Source organism: Solanum lycopersicum, chromosome 5 (genome assembly GCF_036512215.1).
Source record: "Solanum lycopersicum chromosome 5, SLM_r2.1".
NCBI classification, from domain to species: domain Eukaryota; kingdom Viridiplantae; phylum Streptophyta; class Magnoliopsida; order Solanales; family Solanaceae; genus Solanum; species Solanum lycopersicum.
This window is the reverse complement of record NC_090804.1, coordinates 35,977,169-36,002,065: the sequence shown is the minus strand read 5'-3', so window position 1 is coordinate 36,002,065 and position 24,897 is coordinate 35,977,169.

The following is a 24,897-nucleotide window of genomic DNA, read 5'->3' as shown; positions in this document are numbered from 1 at the left end:
ATCATAGGGATAGGATACATGTTCATAATAGTGAGTTTGTTAAATTTGCGATAATCTATACACATTTAACAGGACCCATCCTTATTATTCACAAATAATACCGGGTGACCCCATGGAGAAGTACTAGGTATTATGAAGCCTTTGTGTATTAAATACTTGGGTTGGTCTTTCACCTCGTTCGGAATCATCTGATAAGCAGTTATCGAAATGGGTTTTGTATGCGATAGTAATTCAATACAAAAATAAATTTCCTATACGGAAGGAATTTTGATAAGATCATTAGAAAAGACATACGAAAATTCTCTAAATACGGGGACTAACATAATGGGAGGATTTTTGGATTCAATGTATTTAACTCTTACAAGACGGTATAAACACCTTTTTGAGATCATTTTACAAGCGTTAAGACAATAGATGATACGAACTCTAGGAATAGAATTTCCCCCCTTCCACTCTAATATGGGTTAATTTTGAAAATAAAACTTGACAATTCTTGTTCTACAATTAATGGAAGAAAAACAGTCATGAAACTAATACATCCCCAAAATCACATCGAAATCAACCATATCAAGTTCTACTAATTCAACATAGGTAGTTATTGGGCAAGGATATAAGAAAATTCGTATAAACCCTCTTGGTAACCATCCACTCACCTACCAAAGTAGTTACCATAAAAGTATCATTTAGAACATCGGGAGAAATATCAAACATTTTATCTAACAAAAAAGAAAAAATTATAATGTAGCACCTTGATCATGTAAAACATATACATCAAGAAATAAGATGTGTAACATACCATTCACTATATCGAGAGAACTCTCTTATTAACCCCTAGAACGAATATAATAAAAGAGATTAAATCTTGGAGCATCAACATTATAACAACTAGTTTGAGCTTTTTCACTCCACTTATGTGACCCCTTCACATTAGGGAAACCATTAACCTTTTGTCCACTCTTTCCATACCGAACGCAATTGTCCGTCCCAACAAGTCACTCACCATAATATTTCATGTCAAACATTCTATATATTGTCTTATTAGTTGGTCAACTTGTACCTCTTCTCTTTTCAGACTTCAGATTACAAACTCTATCACCACGAACCTTAGGAAATAAATAAGGACATTGATTGGAGAACATCTTCTTGAAGCTAGGCATGTCTTGAATGTAAAGACTACCGTTAGAAGAACGACCATAATAACACCTTGCCTTCTTTGCCTCCCTATTATTCTTCCTTAGTATACCTTTTTCAACTTGTTGGGCATGAGCCATGAGACAAGAAATATTCATAATATCATGAAACATAGACCAAAAACATTATTCTAGCAAGTCTTTGGATACCCCCATAAGAAAATGAATCATCTCATCCCTTCAGTTAGAAACTAAGGATGGAACATACCTAGACAATTCAGTAAACTCAAGGAATAGCCAAGTAAACTCATACCTCCTTGACGATGGTTGAAAATTCTTCCACCTTAGCTTCCCTCTAATCTCTAGGAAAGAACCTTTCAAGGAAGACCTTATTGATGATTTCCTAAGTGAACAAACCACCCCTTTGTGCCATATTATCTCTCCATAGTATGTGCAAAGTTTTGTCCACATTTTTCAATTGATAGGCTTCGTACTCAGCCTTCTCCATTGAAGTCATACCCATAGCATAGGGAATCATGTAATCTCATCAAGGAAATCTTGAGCGTTATCATCTGACCTCGAATCGAAGAACATATTTGGGTAAATTATAGTAAAGTATTTCAAAAGGACATCCATAGTGTTAGCATGTTCAGTCACTCGGGGTCCAACCTCCCAATGCACTTGGGCTATCATGGTTTGTACTTGAGAAGTGACGGCGTTAGCTTGAGAGGTCATGGCTTGGTCTAAATTGAGAAAAGCTTCCCTTATCTCTTCATCGGTCATCAGTGGGGGAACAATCAAACTTGGTCACCCATATGAACTTCTTGAAATGGATTAACTTGGTTTTCTTTTGGAGGAGGTTGGCTTTCATGAGCTCCTACATAAGAAATTCTTTCTTCGTCCCTTCTTATATATGTCTTCGAATATTCATACCTACAACCTTGATACATGGTTTAGATGATAACACATAATAAGACTCTAGAGGCACGACATAGGAATGAAAAAAAATTAGAGTTTTCTAGGAATCACAATATCTCTCATTCGTAGGTATGTCACGCTTCACAATTAAGAATAATAATATACAAAGATGTTGTTTGATGAGACTTTAATTGTAGGTATATTTAACCTCATGCTCTTATACCAAATTTTTCACATCCGTTGAGTATCCCCCAGACGTAACCGGCATTGTTTTCCTCGTATAGGACTAAGACTAGCCTCTTAGCATTCATCATTATCTTCAAAGGTTAAAAAGTAAGGAAAATCAAAATTATTCACCTACATCTACTTCATTAGGTTTACTTATACTTCTTGCTTATATGTAATATATTAATAGTGAGTTTACTTAGACTCCTCGTATAAGAAGATTACATAGTCTTTTTCTTTTGTGAACATATATATAAGATAAACAATATACTCTTAATAGGGATGTCGCACATTAAATCATATAAATAGAATACAACAATATGGGCATAACCCTTACACAAATGCATAAATACCACTCATGGCATACAACAATATCTTGAAACTACAAGACTGAAATGATTGGCTTTAGACTATAACAATATAATATGTCTACAGTGAGAAAAAGCATCATCTTCTGAACTCGAGCACATACCCACACTTGCTAAGTGGGTATGAACCATTCAATGACCATAACTTATAATGTTAGGGAAAAGGGAGAAATAGGGGTTAGCACATTTTAAGAAAATAATCATGAATCTCTTCAGCCAAAAGCTTATTCAACACAAGACCTACATCATCAAGTTAAGCTAAGTCAATATATATATATAGCATAATATAATTCATAGCCAATGCAACAATACAATCTTTTTATAAGAACAAAGTATGGGCATGAGTTTTAACATTATAAAATAAGTGAAGCCCTAACCAATAACCCTTCACCAAGCCTACTAGTGCAATGGTCAAGTGAAGCCCCATAACTCTACTCAACCAGGCAACCTAAGTAAACGATCATGATTAATGTATACCATCACATAACATAGAATAATGAGCATTCATCCTCATATTTAGCAACATATACCATTAACATGAAGAACCAACCTAAGCATAAAATTTTGTTTGTAACAACATAAGACATAAGAACATCCTTATCTGTCTTCCCTCAAGAATAAATAGTGCGATGTATAGGTAGAGTGTCATACCCCTTCCTAGTCTAGGTATAACCCCTATGATCATCCTACTTAAAGTTCACTTTATTACTCTATTTTACTTTTGGTAACATATTTCCTTAACCGATATATACAACATGATATAATGTCAAATTCGGTGTCACGGAACACTACAACGAAAGAAGGTGGACTACTTTCCAAGGTAGTACCAAGACATGAACATAACATGTATGTGGATCCACTAGCTAGTATTCTTATCGGGTATCATATTTCAAGAACTAGTAGATGTGTTTGGGACTCTCTTTATGCTACATGCATTATTGTGTCCAATATCATGAGTATAATAGTTAACCTACCTTACATATGTAGAAAGGGACACTCCTCACTACTAGTTCACTCGGTTTTAAGTTAATCTCTCTTTTGAAATATCTTCCGCTAATAGTCATAATTTAGTTTAGGTTAATGGGAGAGTACTTCTTATATAGTCATAGTCTTTACCTCAATAGGAATTTAATGACAACATCCCTTCAATTATATTGTCACATGTGAGATTAATGCTTTAACATCAACCTTTTATTGTAAGGCACATAGGTACTTCAAAGCCAACTTTATATCATTACAACCTAAAATGATCTCACAATATACATAATAAAGACACTTCTATTGCATCATCATACCAAAATCTAATTAATACAATCACAAGGTAAACTTAAATTAAACTTCATCACCAAGTACAAACAAACATAATTGAAGTAATGTATTAGATCACAAAGACTTACCCAATCTCCTTCTGAAGCCATCATCCAAGGTCACACCATCAACCGTACAATTCAACCAAAAAATAGGTGTAATATCATCAAATAACATTAAATAAAACAATAATAAAGCTGATTGCATCACTACAACTCAATTCAACACTAGTTCATAACTTAGGGTTAGGGACATCGGTCAATTTCATGATCTATTCCACATACTAGATTTACTTATCAAGAACTAGAATAATTGAATAAGAATACATCATAATCTATACATAATAATCAGAACAAATGATAGACAATACAATATAGGAGATCAAATTAGTATTAGAAAGTAACCCATATTAAATCATCCTTTGAAATTCAATTTTGGGAGAACCCTTAGAGGAAAGGAATCCCAAAGGTGAAGAGTTCTCATACCTTTATACATCACAAAAATTCACGGAGGAAAATTAATTTTGTGCTTCCAAAATACCTTGACCTAGTTCTCCAATGGATTTCTTCTTTTTTGAAAGAGAGATAGAAGAGAGAAGGAAGAACAGTTGTGTTTGGGAAATTGTGGGAGTTTGGTTAGTATAATTACGCTTAGGTATTTATATGAGTCCTTAAATAACTTACTTATCCCTTTATTAATCCTTAATATACTAACTAACAAATTTATTAATTAAATGAAACTTATTAAAATTTATTAGTGAAACTCAAAAATGACTTACGAGACCCCAACCTACGCGCCGTAGGTCAGTCAATTGTAACATGGACCAACCGTCCTGCAAATATTTGATAAGATTCAGAGAGTTTTCCAAAATGTGTTTTAGGTAAAATGTTAAAGTGACAATTGATGGAGGCAAGTGATGCCCCATTGATTATCCCACGCCTCCTCATGGACTCATTGAATGGTCCTTAGGGATTTTTACCCATTCTTTTGTTCTCTTAACCTACTCTAATACTTGTTAGACACATTACCACAAAATTTCATTCAATTCCTTCTACTAAAACCTTTTCAAATAGACTAAGACACACTACCACCTCTTGCCTTAGTCTACGTATGCCATGGACGTTTTTGATGTCTTGAAATTAAAACTTCCTAAACAACTTTTATACACTATTTTGACCTTTAAACAGTGCTAATAACCTTAGATACTCATGTGAGGATCTAGAATACGTTTTATACTTTGAAAGTGTTGCATGCTTTGTCTATGAGTCATCATCCCAACCGTTGATTGACACCTGCAGATTTTTTAAAAGTGTCTCGGCCAAGAATGGTGTCACACCCGGAGAGTATACCTTATATTAGACCGGCGTCGGTGTCGTCTAAGAGGGCTCAGACAAGGCCTTAGCATTCGTCATAACATGTGATCGGTAAAATTGAGGAAATAAATTTACATTCTACTTGAAATTTACATAAACTTCATACTTATAAGTCATAAACCATACGATATTCTAATAAATTGTCTCACATATATAAAAACATGTAAGAGTGAAAATATGAACTTAGTTAATACATTGTCAATATTACATATAGGCCATAAAACAAAAGAATCCAAAAGAACATGATTCAAAATTGCATATCCTAATATCTACTAAAGTCTTCGTAAGCTAGAATATAAGTGATTGCATCCAGAACATGAGGACCTACCATGACTTGGAGAAATATTAGCAAGCTTATTCCTATCGACCTCGTTAAACTTCAGTGACTTGAACCTACATTTTGTAATAACATATAGTAATGGGGTTAGTATGTCACATGTACTAAGTAGGGGTATATGAACCTAACACATAAGGACATGCATTAAAAAAATCATTTAGCATATATTTATAAAACTTGATAAGTTATGTGAAAGTCTTAAATGCACATAAAGTATAACATATAAAAGTAAAGGATTCCATATATATAAAGCATTATCATAATTGAAGACATATTATTATATTCAGGTTAACTTTTCATATTCAATAGATCATATAATATAATGTACAAAAACCTTACCAATGATCCAATCCCCAACCTGCAAAAGCAATGGCCATGTGAAGACCCAAAACTCCACACAACCAAGTAGATAATATAGGAGACCATGAGTAAAGCTTTTCTTCATATAACTTGTCACATAAATAGTCATCACTTCATTTAACAATATTACCCAATAACATGTTCATCATAAAGACAAACATTATATAAGAGTAACATCATGTATTATAAACATATATCTTTCATTTTATCATATTACATAAGAACAATCTCCTAGGACTTCCCTTAGAGTCAGCCTCTGCAATGCTTAGGTAAAGTCCCATACCCCTACCTATACTAAGTAGACTCCTCAAGTTACCCTAGTAAACATCCATTTACTTGTCTTTTATCTTACATGAGGGAACATTCGTAGTAACCGACATAGACCATATGATCTAAACATAGAATCCGGTTTCATAAAAACCCTCATCAAAAAAGGTGGTCTACCGGCAAAACTAGAACCTGTCATGACATAACTTTCTAGGTAGATCTACTAGCTAGTATCCTATGGTGGCAACATAGTTCAAGAACTAGGAGATATATTAGAGACCTATAGTTCCACATTGTATGGAAGCCTCAATCTCATGAGGGTCCTTTTCAACAAACCTTCCATCTAGGGAAGGGATAACCTAATATCTAGTTCATCGGTGCTTAACTTAGGTCCCATTCTTGAATAACCTTTAAGTAGTTTTTCATAATTAAATTATCATTGGTCAGAGGAGATTAACTCCTTGTATAAAAATGATCATGGGCTTTTTTGTATTAGATAAGATCCTTTCATCACAACCCTTTATATGTGAGATGAACATAACATTGTAATTTAGTGTAAGGCATACAAGACAATATCGCAACTTGCCGTTTTGTTTTTCTTATCATGATCTCAAAATAACATGTTAATACCCCAAAATATCAAAATAAAATAATAATAAAGCCTTTACAACATATAATCATCCTTTATAGGCTAACAACATATACATTGTAGAGTAATCACTGCTTTAAAAGACTTACCTCTTGCTTCCAAGAACCTTATTCAATAAATAAAGTTCAAATTACAAAATTCATATTCATAAAATAGTTAAATACTCAATATAGAAAAACTCTTAAAATCGTATAGAAGATCAATTCATAATGTATGGTAAAGGATATGGGTCATTTAAGAGTTCGTTCTAGTCCTAGTTCAAATCCCTATGTTTTCATATTGTCGAATCGTAGAAACAATCAAACAAAACCATCATGTATATAAGAACATATTTTACACAAAATTCAAACATAAATGACAATTACTCATCAAATCGTGTGGAATAGACCATAGAAAACACTTACTTTTCATTGAAAATCATACATCTAGATTTAGGAAGAAAATCCTTTTCAAAGAGTAAAAACCATAGTATCTGAAGTTCCTAAAAACTTATCTTTGCAAGGAAATCGTTGAGAAAGTAATCCAACGTGTGAAAACCCCACACCTTATAGATGAAGAATCCACAAAAATTGGATTAAAAGCTTGAGGTCTTCATCTTCTTCCTTAAGCTCTTCTAGTTCTTCAATGGAGTTTGGAGAAAAGAGAGAATTCTTGAGAGAATGAGAGTAATTTTGTTTTATCTGGTTTGGGACGTGTATAAGTGGTATAAAACTAGCCGAATATCAATTATAGTCGTCATATGAATTACCCAAAATACCGTCCAGTTAAATGGGTCTTTTTAATAAGTGAAATTACAAAAAATATAACTCTAATGATTCTAGGATGTAGTTGCGTGTCGTGGGGAAAAATAACTTCATTTTTATTCAATTTTATGTTGACGTAGTGTGGTGCATGTCAGCCTCGTGTAGCTAGGTTAGCTCTCAAATATTGAGGTAGGACACCTCGTGTCTATAAGAACCTGAAAATGACCTATGTTATGTAGAGCCTAACATGTTGGTATTGATGGTATAAGCTCCTATATATTCCTAATATATGGTATAGAGGTAGTAGCAAAAGTATTAGTTGTGTTGGAAGTCAAACATCAAGGGATGACTAAAACGTTCAACGACTAAGTCAACTTTGTGAGTCATATGTGAATCTATATGCTTATGTATGGTTCTTGAGGTTTTAAGGTTCTTAAATGAGATATTATAGCATGTATATTTAGTGCGTTGAGTTTCCTAATATTTGGAGGCCAAACGTTAAGAACGTCCATGACATTCGGAAGATATGCGTTGAAGTGACCATGTGCATCTAGGTGTGTTTGGTCGAGTTTTATGTGTTAATTTTTGATGAAATTCATGTGAGAGGTGTTAAACTCGTAAACAGTTTTACTTGGGTTGGAAACGTTTGGGAAATTATCCCCAAGGAACATCCAAGGGTCCATGAGGAATGACCCAAACATGCTGGCAAGGTTGTCCCAGGCAGATCCTAAAAAATCCAACAGTCGATGGTTAGTAGGCCAGTTCATGCCCCGTCAATGGGTGTCGTTGATGGGGAATCGTCCTGGGGGAAGGAAGAGTTACTTGGAAAGTCTCTGAACCCACCGACGGCTGCCAGCACGGCCCGTCTGTGGGGTGACGCCCCGTCGAGGGCAATCATAAATTGAAGCAGTTTTTCTGCACAGGCTGCTGCCAAGTTAGCGGTTAAAATGTAAATTCATACCACTTCTAAATTGATGTATTGGCGGTTTAACAAGTTGCATATTGGGTATTTTAAATATGTATATAAGTTTTTAACACTTAGAATATTTCATTCTTCCAAATCAAATCCCTTAGAATTCTCTAAAAGTCTCCATTGAAGTCCAAATCAAGGAAGAATTATCATCGTTAAGGTTTCGCTATTGATCCTTAAAACTGTCTTCATCAAGGTGCCCCAATTCCCAAAATGATTTCTAAGTTTTCTAAATTTGAGTTGTCCGATTTCATGATTCTAACACGGGTTCTTGCATTAATGATTTTAAAACATTGAATTATGATATACTAATATTGTATTGATTATTTCAATCTAAATTACAAATGAATCCATCAATAAGATGAACCCTAGAATTTGACAAAGTTTTGGTTTACTTGATATTGGTCTAATGTTGATGAATCCTTATTTAGTTTTTGTGGGCCATGCATTTAAGTAATAGTTGTAGTAAATTGATATCTAGTTTGTCTTAGATTGATGAAGTTATTTTGAATTAACCTAGTTTATTTATTATTGAAATTTTTATGTTGAATTGTTGGTTATGGCATTGGGTAAGGGTCTTGTGTTATTGAATTGAGTAATTTGTCGTTGAATTGAATTGTTGATGATGCAGTGGAGGTATGCTTCCCCATTTTCTTTATTTTGATGTTATCTATACTTCAAATATGTTATGGTTGGTTTGGTCCACCTTCGGGGGTGGTGCTCTATGAATTGATGTGGCCTTGTCGTCGTTACGTTCTAGAATATTGGTTATCATTGCTCTGTCGGCGGTACGTGAATTTACATGGCTTTTTATGTAGTTGATTTGATGATATGTGATCTTATCCATCTATTTGTGAAAGTATGTGTCAGAATATTTATACTATTTACTTAATCATGTTATGTTATGGACATGTGTTAAGTGTGTAGTCTAGAGTTGATTAATGGTTGATCCTAAAATTTCTAGATGAGTCTATAATTGTTAAGTTGATAATGTTAGGGTAATGAATAGTTGACTAATTAAGGTTAAGGGTCATTCCTAAGAGTCTAAAAGATGATAGGCAATTTTTTTTTAAAATGAATGTATTTTGTGTCCAGTTTAGGTAGACTTTGGTCCCTTACTTGATGCTTATGTGAATATGTGATGTCTTGAATTTGGAACCTAGTGTATTAGTCTTGAATAAATGAATATAGTTGAGACCTTGCATGATAATATGAAAGTCATTTATGTTGAACCATGAACTAGGTGGTAAGGTTATAAATCATGAAGTAGTTAGCCGTAATGGTATCCTTCATGTAATAAGTGATGGAAAAAAGGTTGATTGTCTAGAATGGCATCATATCATACCATAAGAAAGTCCCGGTGAGTTTCTTCTTGCTATAGTGATATATGCCCCAGTGGACCTTGCTTTGGTTGGTTGATTGTTATTCTGTCATGAACTAGATATGGGACCCATTTATATGAACGGTAATGAGAATTAATCTATGAGAACTAAGTCTAGCACCGATTAAGTGTGGTAAGGAAAAGAAGTTCTTGTTAAGTATGAGACTAGAATACAAAGAAGCCTTTCATAATCTTTAACTATCTGCTTACATGGGATGTGTCCAAGTTCTACCATTAGCAAGTAGAACAACCTCATCGGAGTAGGATAGAACTCTGGAATCCATGTCTTGCTATCATCGTCTGTGTCAAATATTTACTATTATCATCATGTGGAATACCTATTAGCATTGGTGAAATTGATGAGGTTTAGGCGGTGGCATGGGACACTATCTAGATATTGCACAATACTCTTTAAAGGTGTTATATGAAGTTCCTAGGTCTTATCTAAGACAATTATTTCAATGTCCTGTATTTGATGTATGAGTCATAATCAACTAATGACTTATGTAAAGAAGTATGTAAACAAATGAGTACCTAATCTAAAGTTACTTAAGCATTCCATAGGTAAAGCACGAAAAAGGGTGTAAAGGATGATCTCTTCATGTTTTATTTTTTAAAGTCTTGAAGATGACTCTTTTTAGGGAAGTATGTTGATTTTGTGGACATGATCTAAGCCTTAAGTAGTATGAAGGATTATTTAGGTAATGTTGAAGAGGTCACTATGGACGTTATTTTCTAGATTTACATAAATAGGTCTTTTGATAGCCTTTGGAAGGAGAATGTCAAATCACCTATGTGTTGATGTTATGTGAGCATGATTATATCGTAGGGAGTCTATAGGATCACTTAATTGTGTGTGTAAGGGATTCTATGGGCGGTTTCTTCACATCACACTCATTTGAGGCTTAGAGTTTACCTTTGGTAGAATAATCTTACGTTGATGTTCATGATACTTTCTATGTGTGTATGTGGCTCATATTAAGTAAACCTAAGGGTCGTTTAGGCTCACCTAGAGAGGGTTTATGGGTGGTCTCTATTTATGTTACTGAAGTGAATCTTTAGATAGCTTTCAGTGAGAATATTACATACTAAATGGTGTCTAAGGTGAAAAATCAGTGACTTCACTGTACAATGAAGTTATTCACTGTAACAGTGAATGAGCTTACTGTAAAGTGAGTTCTAAAAATGTGATTTTAGGTTTAAAGGTTATCTTAGGTGTTTATAAGTTGTTAAATATTGTTCTTATGATTATAATATTACATCTTAATGAAAAGATGCATATTTCAAATAAATATCCATTTTTCATGATTTTTATGCATAATGTCATACATAGTTCATGTGGTTGAACTAATTAGATGCTTTTATCTATCTATATAGTTCTTGGTAGGTAAGGATATTTGAGAAGTGAAGACATCGACTTAGAAGATCGTTCAAGGGAAACTGAAGTACGTCCTCACTTGACTTGACCGCATGAATGTCTTTTATGTTTTTTATTCAAAGTATTGTAATAGATTAAGTATTTCTATATTTCTATTTTGAAGTATGGTCCTTTTCCCATGTATTCTTGTGTCTTAGACTGAGACTTAGTATTTCCTATTACTTTTATGTGAAAGAGATTTTCAAGACTATATCATGTTTTGTGAAAGTCTTAATTCTACACTATTTTTCACTGTGTTTATACGATGAATGATATGAAAAGGTTTGTATTAGACCTCTGACAGGTCAAGTACGCCAGATACAATCCGAGAATGTACCCTAACTTCTAAAGTGTAGTCTTGGGATCTGACAAGCCTAGTATCAGATCATGGGTTTGTTAAAGTAGTATAAGGAATCGAAAAGTCTCAGCAAGTCAATCCTTGTAAAGTGTTGACAATTGGTATGATTCACGACACATCTATGGGAGAGAGGCTATCGGACGATATAGTTTCCTTTTTTTCTAATCCTATGTCGTGTAGGAAAGTAACTATTATGATTATCGTTCCTATGAGTTTCCTTGTGTTTTCTAGGAGATGAATACTATAAGGATGGCCGCTAGAAGGTTTGAATAGGAGAGGGTGAATTAGTAGGTTCCTCCTCAAGTTGAGCAAGTCGTGCATGTTCCTAAAGATGGGGATGGAGTCCAAGATGACTAAGTGCCTTACAAAGGTTATCCTATTTCTAATGTTGAAGGAGGTACTGAGGTTCTGGAGATGTCTAATAGGGAGATTAGAGATGATTTGATTTCTATAGCCCGAGCAATGAATATGCAATCTAATTATAATATGATGCTTAGGGTTTAGGAGAGCACTATGTCATCTAGGTTAAATGATTTTGTGAGGACAAATACTCCTATCTTCATTGGATCTAAGGTAAATGAGGATCCCCAACTGTTTCTTGATGGGGTGTATAAGGTGTTGAGTGCTATGGGGGTTACATCAAGGGAGAAGGCAGAGTTGGTTTTCTATCAATCGAGAGATGTTTCTCAAATATGCTACACTCAATGGAATTATAATAGTTCGGAAGAAGCGGGTCCTATTGAGTGGGAAGAATTTAAGGAAGCTCTTCTTGGCATTTTCATTCCCCGAGAGAGGAGATTAAGGTGGAGTAGTATATCAATCTCAAACAAGGTAATATGAGTATTGAGGAGTACTCTTTGAAATTCTCAACATTATATAGGTATGCCCCTTCTCTTCTATCAAATCCAAGAGATTAAATGTATTGTTTTGTCACGGGGAAAGCCGACTTAGTAGTGAAAGAACTCCATACCGCTATGTTGGATGGTGATATGACCCTAGCTAGAATCATGGTGTATGAATAATCTATTAAAGAGTCTAAACATAAGAAGATGGCTAGATATTTGAAAAAGAGTGGTGGTAGTAATCAAGAGCAAACAAGATTAAAGAAGAAGTTTCAATCTCAAGGAGAATCTAGGATTGCTAAGTTCAAGGCTTAGAAAGAAGGTGGTTCCAAGGATGGCAAGACCACTTGTGAAAATTGTGGCAAGAAACATTATCTTAAGTGTCTTTTGGGTACCGAGAGTTGCTTTGGTTGTGGTACGGAAGGACACAAGGTGAGATATTGTCCTATGACTTCTTCTAGAGGAAGAGAGGGTAAGAAAGTGGAGCCTAGTGGTCCAACGAATGATGATCTGACAAAGAGGTAATTCTATGCACTCCATTATAGAGTGGAGAAGTACGATGAGAAGGAGAGTGATGATTATGTTTGTAAATTCTTTTTATTTTGGTGTAATATGAGTTCCTTCAAAGTAGGGTAGTATGGTTTGTAGATAGGGTAGAAGTTCTTGAATTTGTGTCTTGTGCATGATATGTTTAGGAGTTTAGTTGAAATTGAATTTCATTAACTTCTAGCATTATGTGTTTTATTGAATTATTATGATGTTTTAAGAGTTGTTTGTATGATGTTATTTTGTATTTTTGCATGTTTATATAATGAATTTCCTAAAATTTGTTTTTTTTTGAAAAATTTGTTAGAATCACTGTAACCTAAGAAATAGTTCATTGTAATATTTTGTGAAAAATGAATATTTGATTCTTTGGTCTGTAACCTAAGAAATAGTTCATTGTAATATTTTGTGAAAAATGAATATTTGATTCTTTGGTCTATAATTGTTGTGATATAGTTAGAACTTCTGTATATAAGTATGATATTTAATATAAAATGAGTTTTCACTATATGGAATGAAGTATGTGAGTGTGGTAGCATAATGAGTAATAGAATTGTTTTCTAGTATCTTGGTGTGTTAGTAAATTCTTGGCTATGTAAAGTTGATGTTTTATTCTTGGTTATGTGTGGTATGTTTTGATTATGTGATGTTAGTTGATTCTCTAATCTTTGAGTTTTCGGATTGTGTGATGTTTTATTCGAGGATGAATGTTGTCCGGGGGGGGGGGGGGGGGGGGCAGATTGTAAGATCCCAAATATGACCTAGGTTAACTAGAGCCTAAAAAATTTTGGTCTTGATAATCTAACATCATAAATATGTCTAATATATGGGTATAGAGGCACTGGCTAATGTATTGGGTGTGTTTGACGACTAAGTCACTTATGTTCCTCATATGTGATTTTATGTGCTTATGTGTGATTCATGAGGTTTTAAGTTTATTAAATGATATATTATAGCATTTATAATTAATTCATTGAGTTTCATTAAGTTTGGAGGTCAAATATCCCAGAACGTCCAAGACATTCGAAAGATATTCCTTTAAGTTACCTTTTGTATCTAGGAATGTTTTGTCAAGTTTTATATGTTCGTTTTGGATAAAATTCATGTGAGATCTGTTAAACTCATAGACGGACGTATTTATGTTAGAAACATTCGGGAATTTATCCCGAAGACTATCCAAGGGTCCTTGAGGAAAGACCCAAATTTGTTGTCAAGGCTGTCCCAGGCAGACCCCAAACAATGAAGTAGTCGATGGCTTGTACACCTTTTGACGTCCCGTAAATGCGTGTAGTAGATGGGGACTTGTCTTGGGGAATTAAGAGAGACTTGGCAAGTCTATGAACCCACCGACGATTGCAGGCACAGACTTTCTGTGTGGTGATTGTTGACACCCAATTTTGACCCACGTCGGCGTAAATTAATTATCGATCTTCGTAAGTTTTTCAAATTATTTTAATTAATTATTTTTATAAATTTTGCGATTATAATATAATACATGAAATTTATATTACTTCGAATACGTTTTAACATAATTTTCAGTAATACATTTTTTACATAATTATGTATATAATTAGTATATCTGACAATTATTCAAAAACCATCAAAAATATACATTTAAATGCTTGATTAAACTAGTTAATCTAAATTATAATTATACGTTTAAATCACTTTTACGATTTTTAATAATTATCTTATTAAATAAAAGCTCGTCATTTAATTAATACAAATTAATTTTTATTTAAGATATAGCCATTTTATTTTTAAATTGGCCAGTTTTTAAACCCAACTCTTTTTCCCTTAATCCATTCCAAATATCAGATGTGGGCCTCTTCCCTTTTGTCCCTTTCAGCCCACCATATTCCCAATATTTCCAGGCCCAATTCTTCTTCTATCCTAACTTCAGACGGCCCAAGTCCCTTTAACAAGGCCGAATTGCCCCCTCAGCCCACACTAAATTATATCCCAACCCAAACCTAATTAATTCCCGGCGGCCCAACCTATGTACCCAAATTAATTCCCGACGCAGCGCCTATTTTCTTTAACCCGACCCGTCCAGCCCAGCCTTCCCTTTCCTTCTTCCCCCCCCCCCCCTCCTTCGCACGACACAGAAACCCCAAAAGCCAGAAAAAACATAACGAACCCAGAAAAATCCCCTCAGATGCACAGAAACCCGGCTAAACGTCCCTCCCCCACGCTCTCTTCCTATCTCCCCCCCCCCTCTCTCCTTCGTCAGTATGTGCACCTTCCCCCTCTCCATCGCGCGTGAACGAGGTGAAATAACAGAGACCTGCGTCCTGCCGCTGTAATGCATCTGTGCAACACGCAAGATGACACAATCGTCTTCGCCAGCACGCGATACTGTCCTTGTGGCTTTAGATCGAGCCACGTAGCTGCCGAGGACATCTCTCTTCATCCCAATTATCCGCCCCCCTTCCATTTTCGCAAGGGGGCCAAAAATTTCAGAAAAAGGGGCTTGACCCAAAAAGGAAAAGAATTCGAATTTCAAATTTGAATGGGCCGAAATTCGCATGCCCCGCCTTCTCATCGAAAACCCTAGTTGTTCTTCCTATTTAAACTCCATTTTTGCTTTAGAAAGGGGGTTTAGTAATTTTGGTTGGAAGTTTTGGTCGAGAGATTTTCGGCTGGAATTCGGAGATATTTTTTTATCAAGGAGAGTTGGAGATTTTTGGGAATTATTTGATTCTGTTTCCTTGTCTTTGTAGACAAACCGTAGAGAGATTTTTGGGGAAGGAAAATTCGTTTGACTTCTTTTTGTTTTGGTTTCGAAAGATCGAGAGGTTTGAAATTTGAGATTTTAGGGAAGGGACTTTCAAACATTGAGAGCTTCCAGTGTTGTCTTCGTCATCCGCTGGGTGGTTCGAGTGAAGTTCGGTGCTCTCCCTCGCTTCTGCTTGTTTCCCGGTTCCGCTGCTCCCAATAAGGTATATGTTCCACTTTTTACTCGTTATGTAGCTCGAAATGTGATTTGAGTTGCTGTGATAATGAGATGTTGTACCCCTGTTTGCTAGCTCTAATCTGTGAGGTCTTGCGTAATACTTCTGTTCGTTTTTCTTTTGTCAGTTATTTCGTTTCTGTTGTGTTTGCTCGTCTTTGCCGCTCATATGTTGGTTACGAGTTCTTCATGGCATAGATCTTATCGTGTTGGTTTTGATTTCGTTCTGTTTTTGGAGCCGCTGCTTGAATGTTAGTTGGCATGCTTTGGCATTTCATCGAATTTAACTTCTGTTAATTTTTACTTTTGTTTAAGTTGGGAGGTTTTCATGGTACAATAATTTCCATGAAGGTTTGCTGAATATTAATGGATCCCCCTCTTCCCCTCAATTAGTTTTCATGATACTAAGATTGACTTTCAAATATTTTCCTTAGGTTGAGCTCTTTGTTTAGTCATGATGTAGCTATGTATGTGATATTGCTTCTTATGAAATTTTTCTCATGTTTTGCATCTATGTGCTCTTCCCTTTGCTTAGAATGTGTCACTTCTTCCTTGCGCGCCTCGTTTTGTTAAATTTTCATGTTTTGTCCCGATTAGTGAAAATTCCAGTATAAGAATGGACTAATAAATCAACTACTTTAAGTTGGTTTTCTTTTTTTTTTTTTTTTGTTATTTCTCAATTCAATACGAAGTATTCTTTCTTAGCATGTGATTTTCTTACTTAATGTGATACAAGCATTGGTTTGAGTTTAGTGTTTGCTTAGGTTCTTTTTTTGTTATGATGCTTTAACATCTCATTCTTGTTTTAAGTAGCCGAATGTAGGCTTTGAATAATGAGTAGGATAGTTAGTCGTTACTTATTTAAAGCTGTAGATTGATTTGATTCTAGTTAGCATCCTGTTATGCTATTAAACCTTTGTTTTATGTTGTAGTTATTTTATTTTTTATTTTATTTTATAGTTTTCTTCTCCTCCACTCCCAATTATTGGCATGTAAAGATATTGGCAATGATGTGACCCATTTGCTTAGATTTAATTTCCCCCCGTTGTGTTTGAATGATTCTTAGTCATTTTATCTGTTTTATTAATAAGTCGTTGTAATCTTTATCGTGTTGTTTTTTTTTGCATAAATACCCTTGAACGAGTCACAAGGACTCTACTCCTGCATATCCTTGAGTCTGATCGAGTCAACCTGTCGATGTGGATGTTGTAGTCAAATGCCATGAAGATTGAAGAACTTGAAGAAAAGGATTAAATAGTTCCTTTATTTTTATATTCTTGTATATTTATATGTAATGGGCATAAGACCTTGTCCCTTTTATTTTTTCTTGTAATTATTTTATACCTTTAGACTAGGACTGGTGCAGAAAATGGGTCAAAAACCCAAAAGCAGTTGGGTCCAAGATTCGGTCAAGGAGAACAGGACCTGAATCTGGACCCAAAATCTCTCTCTCTCTTTCTATTTCTCTTTACTCCTTGTTTATATTTTCGCTTTGTATTCCTTTTAATCTAGGGTTAGAAAAACTCCGACCTCATGGGACGCCTATCTATTTTATCAAAAGATAAAACTAAAATTAAATTTTAATACAATGAATGTTGCAATATTAGTAAAGTTCGTCTAGATAAAATCTTAATAAATTCAACTTCAAAAAAAAGTTCGCAAATTTCCAATAAAAATAGTCAAGTAGTTAATATCCGGAAAACCGTATTTAACGGAGTGTCTTAGGTGCCTTCAAGACCTTCCTAAGACACTAATAGGAATCTCGAACCCTTTAATGTTATCAAAACAATTTTCCTGTTTTAAGTTTTTTGAAAAACAAGTTTTCTTAATTTTCTCAAAATTAAGTGGCGACTCCCTAAAAGTAAAAAAATACCTTCAAATCAACAAACTCTTTTCGAATATATTTTCGATAGAAGAGTGATGCCCAGTCGAGGGCAGTCGTCTGTGGAAGCTATTTTTCTACACAGGATGCTGCCAAGTAAGGGTGAAAATGTAAATTCACCCCACTTCTAAATGGATGTATTGGAGGTTATTGAGGGTTATATTGGGTATTGTAAATGTGTATATGACTGTTTATAACTTAGAATATTTCATTCATCCAAATCACAACACAAAAATCCCATAGAATTCTCTCAAAAGTCTCCATTGATGTCCAAAGCAAGGAACAACATGGAAGTGACGTTTTGACTGGAAATTCTTCAGAAATGTGAAGATCATCGTTAAATATGTCTTTTGATCCTTGATACACTCTTCATCAAGTAGGTCCAATTCCTAAAATGGTTTCTATGTTTTCTAAAGTTGAATTTTCCAATTTCATGATTCTACAATGGGTTCTTGCATAAATGATTTCTAAACATTGGATTATGATCTAATTGATATTGTATTGATGATTTCTATCTAAATTACCTATGAACCCATCAATTGGAGGAACACTAGATATATGACTAAGTTTTATGTTACTTGATATTCATCCAATGTTGATGAATTCTTATGTAGTTTTTAGGTGGGCTATTCATTAAATTAATATATGTAGTAAATTTATATCTACATTATATTAAATTCATAAAGTTACATTGAATTAACGTAGTTTATTTATTATTGTAGTTTTTATATTGAATTTTTTATGGCCTTGGGTAAGGGTCTTGTGTTATCGAATTGAGCAATTTAGTATTGAAGTGAAGTTTTAATGATGGAGTGGAGGCATGCTGCCACATTTCTTTTATTTTCATATTAGTCAAACTTCAATTATGTCATGATTTGTTCGGTCCACCTTTGGTGACGTGCTAGGTGAATTGATGTGACCTTGTCTTTTTAATGATAATGGCTTTGTCGGCACTTATTGAAATTATATTGCTATTACCGTAGTTGATATTATGATGTGTGATCATATATACCGATATCTGAAAGTATGTGTTAGACTATTGATATTATTTAGTTAATCATGTTATGTTATCGTTGTGTGTTATGTGTGTAGTCTAGGAGTTGATACATGGTTGATTCTAAATTGTCTAGATTAGTCACAATTCACTCAATATTATTATGCACATTTCATTTATACATAAAACATTCAAGATGCTCATATAAATCTTCTAACACATACCATACATTTACATATAAAAATTATCACTTCACTTCACATAAGATGCCTTCATGTCATTCTCACAACATACATATAACTTCATATATTTCAAGAAAACACCACAACAAAAGGTGGACCATACCACTAAAGATTTACTTAAACCTAACTTATCCAAGATAGAACAACATACCCTTTATCCCAACCTTTACCACCTAATCATAATTTATCCAATAATCCATCATAAATTAGCCCTTAGGGCAGTAGCTAAAATTTAATAAAACCACCAACAACCAATAACTTGAATTTTATCTAATCATCATCATAAAACCCATCTCATAAGCTAAAAGCTGATAAAAAGAGTAGACCTAATTAAAATGGGATAATAATATTAAATTCATCATTTATAACTAAGAATAACTCATTTTTATCAATAAAACATTTTCATGCAAAGACCCATACATTGAGTGAAGGAATAAAGCATTTTGAAGTTGAAATCCTTTTCTAAATCTCTATGAATTTGCTAGTTGAAGAAAAGAAGGTTGAAGGATGACTACCATACCTTAATATAAAGAAACCCATGAACTTTTGGTGAAGAAAACGAGAAGAATTTGGTCCTCTTCCTTGGAGCTTCAAGCTTCTTTAATGGAGGTTTTTCAAGAATGAGTGTTGGAAATACTTTATATTTGATCTTTAGGTTTCTAACTGGTGGGTTAAATGATGTTCAAAATGACATAAATAAATCCAAAAATGATTCTCAAAGTTTCCAAAAGACCCCGATACTATTTGGATCTTTTTCAGAATTTAAATTTTATTTAGAAAAAACTGGGACAAATCTGGTACTTAGCTGCGTGTCGCAAGGTCATTTCCTGATCTTTGTTCTGCTAATTTATTTGGGATAGTACAATGTGTTTTTTCCCCATGTCGCAGAGCCAAAATTTTACACCATGTTCTGGTTACACATCACGCAGGAACTTCCAATTATAGGATGCGAGGGAGCTTTGATGGCTTATGTTTGGGTCCTCCTCAAGGAAACATAAGATGGTCCCTGGGGCATATATAGCTCACAGATGTTTCGGCCCTTCAAATGTCATTATACACACAAGAAAAATAGATACTCAATTTCACCCTCAAACAATCCCCAAAAACTTCACTATAAAGCACTACGACACACTAATTCAACTTGAACTAGTTTCTGGACGTTTTTATCTTTAGACTTTCAAACACTCTCAAACTTTTCAAACTAACTTCTAATGCTAACTACACAATTTTAATAAATTATTAACTCATTAAACACATGTGAAGCTCTAGTTCGACCTAGTTCATTTAAGGAGTGTAACAATACTCCCCCACTTGGAAACGTTCGTCTTCGAATGACACTTAAATACTTCTTAAGAATTCAAGGACTCAACTAGAAGCATATAACACATCACATAAAGTTTAATACATTCATACTCAATGCACCAACTCACAAGGAGCATGAACTTCACATCACTAAGCAATTTAGCAACATAAGCAATTTGGAACAAGTTCCACAATCCATACCACATACTACTTTCATCATTCATGGAGGAAATACCTTCTCCAACATTATTTATTCTCTTACACATCATTTTTACACATATTGATAACATCGTTCATGTAAAAGTAATTAAATCAAATTTTGAAATTCTTCATAGTAAATATTACTTTTTTACACAGAAACATGCTCAAAATTCAAGAATCACTTTCAAGCAATTGTAATATTAAGGAATGATAACATAAGAGAAAATACAATATAAACTCATCTAATAACATAAACATAATAAAAATAAGGAATTATGACTTACCGATGCCTTCACTCTAAATTAGTTGCTTCTTTAGTTACAACAGCATAGAAACGATTCCCCTTAAGAGGATTGGGATCTGGATCTCCATGAAGAGATTGGTTAACGTCTTTACCTTTTGCCTTGAGGGTAGGTAAATATCTCATCTAATGACCCCTATTATAACATCAAAAGCAACCATCCGTGATGGCAAAACACCTACCCAAGTGTTGCTTCCCCCAACTACTACACCTAGACATCTCAAAAGCATAACCACCTCCCTGATAATTTTTGTTGGAAACGCTATCCTTGTTTCCCATGGAAGAGTCTTGAATATAACACCTCTTCTTTGTCTTAGGTTTACTTTATTCATCCGACCTAGGCCTTTTTCCATCCCTAGTTATCTCCCTAAGTCTGGCCTCCTCAAATTGTTGAGTATATACCACGAGCCTAGAGATATCTAATATCCTTATGGAGCATACTAATAAATCATTCTTTCTCAACCACAGTAGATAACCCCATCACGAACTTATGAATTCTATCCCTACTATTTCATACAAAGATTGGTCTATACTTACAGAGTTAGGTGAACCTTAGAAATTAATTCTTCACAATCATTCCCCCTTAACGAAGGTTCACGAATTCAACTAACTTCCTCTCCATCAAATCTATGGGAAAGAACATCTCGAGAAAGTCCATTTTCAACACTTCCCAATAAACCGTACATTTTCTTAAGGGTATTTTATCCCTCCATTGCTCAAACCACACTTTTGCCGGATTTTTTAGTTCATAAGCAGGTAATATCTATTTCTCTCTAGGAGTCAAACCTATAGCATTAACCAACATTAGCACCTCATCTATGAATCCTTGTGGATTTTCATCCACCTTAGTGCCATTGAAGGTAAGAGGGTTCATCCTCATGAGATCTCGGATTCTAGAAGCGAAAGTACTTGCATTGGGTTGAGGTCCAACTCCTAGGTTAGCTTGGGCAAGCACATGATTAGTTATGACATGAGCTTGAGTCGTTGTGACTTGACTCATATCTCTAAAGTCATCACTTATCGCCGCACTAGTCATACCCCTTTAATAGAGGGAGCTTGAGGAGGTTGGGGCATAGAGGCATTTGGGGAACTTAAGGTCCTTGAGGTTCCGGAGGGGGAACCACCTCATTCACATCCTCATGGTCAACGATTGGAAATTGCTCATCATGGTGAAAAATTATCTCGTTAGCAACTTCTCCCTCCTCCCTTCTATTAGGTGTCCTTCTTCTATCCATGTCCAATAATCTCAAGAGTAGAGTTTGAGTTAAAAGCAACCTATATATTTCAAATCTATGGCACGACACTAAAGTTGTGAAGAAATTTGAAACTTCTATTGTGATATAGCTTCTCTCTCATGGATGTGTCACGACTCACACCAATAAACATAACTCTACTAGATATGGCTTGTCTGATATTGCACCTTAAACTTTTTTCAAAAACCTTATGCTCTTATAACATGTTTGTTATGACCCAAAAACACACCCTAGAAAGAAGGGCAACCGTTAATATGGAACAAGGCGTACATGAACTTTTGAATATTTTGTAATAGGTTTTTAGTTATCAATCATTTTCATAAGACATGAAAACAAGTGCGGAGTTATAACTTTTCAAGATACGTTTATAATAAAGAAAACTTCTTTTATAAGTATTAAGGATCGTCTTATCATCACAAGATAACATAAAGACACGACATAATTATCTTAGGACACGACCCTTTTACATTCAAAGGAAATACTTAATAAGTCTTTAAAAGTTTTTATGAAGAAAGAAAAGAGAACATAGACTATGCCCTTGAATATATGAGGACATACTTAGTCTTGATAAAGTCGATTCCCAATCTTGTCTTCCATGAACTTCCACTCGCTTCTAACCTATATTTATAGAGTTTAGAAAAGTATGGGGTTAGTACAAACATGTTCTAAGTATGGAATTATGCAAAATAATGTAAAAGGGGATAATTTAATGTAAACACCAAGTAATGCTATTTTGATTAAAACCTACACGAATAAAATTACAATACATCATATAATCATCAATTAACAGATGAGGTAAAACTTTCTTTCTCCGTAACATAAGATCATACTTATAGTAAACCCACTGAACACATAACCCTACTATCCCCAGTTATCCTAAGACTCACTTAGGAAATATATGAAGAGATCACCCATACAATCTCTTCAATACACACCCATGTAATATCTAAGACTACGAAGGACAAGCATACTTTATTTCATTTAGCAAGTAAATATTCAATACAACACATACTAGAGGAACATACATGCATTAAAGACTTTACATAAGTACCCTCCTCCTATTGGACTTGCAAGTTGCACTAAGTGCAATGTGAAAATAGCATCCCATACTACAACTATCACTTAGTGGTCCTTCAGGATAACCATGGACAAAGTACACCACAATCATCCATAACCTTATCATATAATACATAACATTAACATTCTTCTTTAACATAAGACTTAAAGTAAACAAAATTTATATCATATAATGACGAATGCATACATTTTATATAATGACATACCAAGACTCCCTTTAAATGTTTACTAGTACAATGGATATGTAGCGTACGATTCCACCACCTCCTCTAAGTACTATATCATTAAGAAAACATAGATATTTACATACATTTGTGAGGGCTAGATTTAACTGACATAGACCATGAGAGCTTGACATAGAGTCCTTGTACCACCCTTACATGATGAGGAATCCTTACTTGCGTAAGATAAGGTCATATTATTTAGCCTTTACATGTATTCTCCAATAGCTAAACATACGTGCGTGCATAGTTAAGGGGTAACGAGATTGGTACTAGGTAACTCATTCGCTACTATGGAAGAGCACCCATCTAAAGAGGTACACAGGATGCAACATCTCTACACACGAAGTATACTCACCGCTTCTTCTAATCCTCTTTATTCTAAGCATAACTCCCCCACGAAGTCTTAAACATTGATTTTCTATAGGTTATGAGATTATACAGAACACACCATCTCAGCTCACGAAGGGTATCCAACCTCAAACATAACTTTGGAAATCTTATCGGGAATAGTTATCTTGCTACTAAAAACTTCATCTCATATCATGATGAGTTTTCACCCCAAAATCCCCCTTTTCATACTTCGGAATAGTAGGGATTGTCTAAACACTTCATATCTGCTCATGAAGAGCATCCACCCTACATTCCCTCATTTTTTTCATTGAATAATTCATGCATTCAAGTAGGTGGGTGCGAATACTTGTGAGCACACTTTTCACATAATGATCATTATTCATAATAATAACTTTTAGACCTGCTCAAAATTACATTTATCACAATTCACACATTATCATACTTCACATATGAAATGCATATTTAATTTATACATAAACCCTTCAAGATATTCATATCAACCTTCTAACAAATACCATATTGATACATATCAAAATAATCAATTCACTACAGATATCATGCCTTTATGTATATTGTCACAATACACATACAACTTCATATATATCAAGTAAACATAGCTACCGAAGGTGGACCATACCACTCAAGAGTTACTTCAACATAACATAACCTAGATAGAACAACCTAAATTTCATCAAAACCTTTACCACCTTATCACAATTTTTCCGATAATCCATCATAATATAGACCTTAGGTCCATAGGTAAAATTCAATAAAACCATCAACAAACAATAACTTTAACGTTATCTTATCATGCTTATTAAGCCCATTTCATAAGATAAAACTTTTTAAATAGAATAGACTTGATTCCCTTGGAGTTTTGACATTAAAATCATAATTTATAACTAAAAACAACTTAGTTTAATCA